The sequence below is a fragment of the Ailuropoda melanoleuca genome, chromosome 4, assembly GCF_002007445.2.
Source record: "Ailuropoda melanoleuca isolate Jingjing chromosome 4, ASM200744v2, whole genome shotgun sequence".
Classification (NCBI taxonomy): domain Eukaryota; kingdom Metazoa; phylum Chordata; class Mammalia; order Carnivora; family Ursidae; genus Ailuropoda; species Ailuropoda melanoleuca.
The window spans coordinates 123,396,174-123,399,996 of record NC_048221.1 but is presented as its reverse complement, the minus strand read 5'-3'; positions in this window follow the sequence as shown (position 1 = coordinate 123,399,996).

The window sequence follows — 3,823 nt, the reverse complement described above, 5'->3', positions numbered from 1 at the left end:
CCAGAAATCAGAATGAACACAGTGCTCCATGGTAAGGATGCTGGAAGGAGAAACACAAGCTCCGTCCATCAGGCCAAAATCCCATCAGTTACCTCCGGCTTCAGCGGCCTGGAACCTCTCGTCTGGGGCCAAGTTGAATGAAAATAGATTCCATGTCCCACACCCAAGAAACCACAGCTAACGGCACGCCGGGGGGCCAAGCCCCTGGAGCTCCTGGTGCAGATATGGGTACACTCTGCAAAGGTGCAAATTTTAAATAGGGCTTGGGGGAGGGAGCCAGCCATCATCCACGCACCCATATCCGGTGAACAGAAAACTTTCAAGGTCTGATATGCTCTGAGACGTGTAGTGACATAAACCAGGAGTGGAAGCAAAGCTCGGCTGTAACCGCGGAAGTGTGGGCATGTGCCAAGCCTGCTGGGGAGGGCTACATCTCCCTGCCTGGTGCTGGGAGGGTTGCCAGACGTGGGATGTGCCCATCAGCAAAACCCCTCCTTACACGCCTGGCGGGTTGAAGGCGCCTCGATAATGCAGTCAGACGACTCCACCAACTGGCCAAGGAAGTGAGACTCCCTTTAGACCCGTCTCATCGGTCTTGTCAACAACGCACCACCACCATTATTTCCACGGACAGAAAGGCAGACCGGGACAGACCTTTGTTTTGCTTTTGGAAGCTTTGTCATAAAAATATGCCATTGGGGGAGACTGGGTGGCTCAGTTGGTTAAGCATCTGCCTTCCGCTGGGGTCATGGTCCTGGAGTCCCGGGGTTAAAGCCCCAGGATCGAGCCCTCATCGGGCTCCCTGCCCAGTGGGGAGTCTCTGCCCCTCACCCCTGTGCACACTTGTGCTTTCTTCTCTCTCTCTCTCTCTGAAATAAATAAATAAAATAAATAAATCTTAAAAAAAAAAGTGTAACTCAAGGGGAGCCTGGGGGGTTCAGTCTCATAAGCCACAGACTCTTGGTTTCAGAACAGGTCAGGATCTCAGGATCATGTGATCAAGTCCCACCTCAAGCCCCTTAGGCTCTGAGTTCAGCTTGGAGTCAGCTCTTTCTCCCTCCTTCTGCCCCTCCCCTCGGGAGTGCTGGCGCCGCCCTCGTGCTCTAAATAACTAACTAAATAACTTAATTAATTAATTAATTAAATCTTTAAAAAAAAAAAGAAAGAAGGAAAGAAAGGTGGGACTCTATATGGGGGGGGAAATGATGTTACTAAAAAATTATGAAATCCTAGGCTGTATTTGAAATCCCAAGCCGAGTACAGGACGCAGGGTTAATAGATTTTCATGGGGCTCTTGTTCTGTGCGAGCTCCAGGTGCAGGGGAGGAAGAACTGGAGAGCCCTTTCTGAAAGGTGGTGTCACTTTGTAGAAGAGATCTTGATATGGCAAATCGCTCCAAGAAACCAGCTGTTAGAAACACTGCCCGTGAAGTGGTGGGTGTGTTATTAATGCCGGGCTTATTTAAGACCTAAAACGGAAAGGGGCTGGCCTCATGCATATTAAAAGAAACTAGAGCCTTCAGTAGCCTCCCCGAAACTGTACTAATCCTAAATCAATCTTTACATATCCATCCTCCTAAAGCCCTTTTAAGAAGTGTTCTTTCCAGGGGCGCCTGGGTGGCACAGCGGTTGGGCGTCTGCCTTCGGCTCAGGGCGTGATCCCAGCGTTGTGGGACCGAGCCCCACGTCAGGCTCCTCGTTGTGGGACCGAGCCCCACGTCAGGCTCCTCCGCTATGAGCCTGTTCTTCCTCTCCCACTCCCCCTGCTTGTGTTCCCTCTCTCGCTGGCTGTCTCTATCTCTATCAAATAAATAAAATCTTTAAAAAAATTAAAATACCTCTTAAAAAAAAAAAAAGAAGTGTTCTTTCCAACCCAAGATGACACAGAGATTGGTGGGGCTTTCTGCCCCACTCCCTTTACTGGAGGATTTTTTTTTTCACTACCGTATTACAAGGATGACTTTGTACAAGGTCAGAAAGTAGGACTGTCAAGAAGCCTCCCGCAAAGCCCTAAATTGACAAAGCACCTATGATGAAATATCTCTTCTGGCTTTACCAGAATCTTCTGTTAAATTTACATCCCAAGCCAGGGAAATCACTTATTTTGAAATAACTCCTACCTCCTCCCAAATTGCAAAATGGTGGAGGAAAGTGACTCTGATCTTGCCAGAAGGGTTTCTAAGGGAATTGATCAGTTCTCCCATAGTCTTTATTTTATCCCAACTTGATGTGGTCCTGAATGATCATCTCATTATCTAGTACAATAATTGCTATTCTCACAAGGCTTTCATTCAATTTGTGCTCAGTTACGGCAACTATGCCACTCTGTTTCTCCAGAGACACTCTAAACATACACGAAGAAACAGAGCAGGAAAAGGAAATCTTGGGTTTGTAAAACATACTGGGCTCCGAAGTAGAACTTACCTGCCTTGTAGTTTTCCCGCTTGAGTGACATGTTTTCTAAGAAAAATCGTTGGATTTCCATTTCTGACAATATGGTGGACTAGATACGCAGGGAAATCCTCTTGGTACAGAACACTCAAAATGATGGATAAAATATTAAAAACATATTTTTAGGGGCGCCTGGGCGGCTCAGTCGGTTAACCATCTGACTCTTTGTTTTGGCTCAGGTCATGATCTCAGGGTTGTGGGATTGAGCTCTGTGCTCAGTGGGAGTCTGCCTGAGATTCTCTCCCTTCCCCTCTGCTCCTCCCCCAACTCAAATAAATCAATAAAATCTTTTTTAAAAAACATATTTTTAAATGCATTGTTGGGCCGGCAGAAAAGTAGGGGAAAGGAATAAGAGAAGGGATAAAAAACCATAAAACCAAAAATGGTAAGCCAGCACTGAGGCCAGGACTGTCTGCAGATTGTTGGCGACCCAGGCCGGGGTTTTAATAGGCCAAATTTGGGTACAAGAGACAAAGCCTGGGATCCATACAAAATGGGAAGTTGAGTCAGAGACCCTGTCATAAAGCTGGGGTCACCAAAAGGCAATACCCTCATTGTGTAAAAGAGTTGGCAACACTTGCTCAAATAAACCTTGATGGGGGGGTTCCCCAGAGATTTCTAAGCCCTCAAACTCTGGGGGGCTGAAAAAGCCAAAAATTTTGATGGGTCTCAATTAAGTAGGGTTTCTAGACACAAGCAAGTACAATTCCTCTCTGCAAGAATATACTTTATTATTATTATTTTTTAAGGATTTTATTTATTTATTTGACAGTGGGAGACAGCCAGCGAGAGAGGGAACATAAGCAGGGGGAGTGGGAGAGGAAGAAGCAGGCTCCTAGCGAAGAGGCCTGATGTGGGGCTCAATTCCAGAACTCCGGGATCACGCCCTGAGCCGAAGGCAGACGCTTAACAACTGAGCCACCCTTAATATCTAAAAATATATTAGAAACTGCTGAAAACAGAACAAGTAAACTGGAAAAGAAATCTGAAAAAATGACTCAGAATTCAGTACCCATGGACAAAGAAAAGAGAGGGAAAATAGAAAAAGAAGAGGGGTGCCTGGGTGGCTCAATCGTTAAGCATCTGCTTTCAGGTCCTGGGATGGAGCCTGCATGGGGCTCCCTGCTCAGCCGGAAGCCCTCTCCCACTCCCCCTGCTTGTGTTCCCTCTCTCACTGTCTCTCTTTTCTGTCAAATAAATAAATAAAATCTTTTTTAAAAAATAGAAAAAGAAAAATATAGAAGAATATGTTCATGAATCTGGAATAAGGAAATACTGCTTAAAGAAAAAACAGCACAAACTCTAAAGGAAAAAATCTGATAAGCTGTACTACATAAAATTAACATCTATTTATCACAAGAGAGCAACTGAGT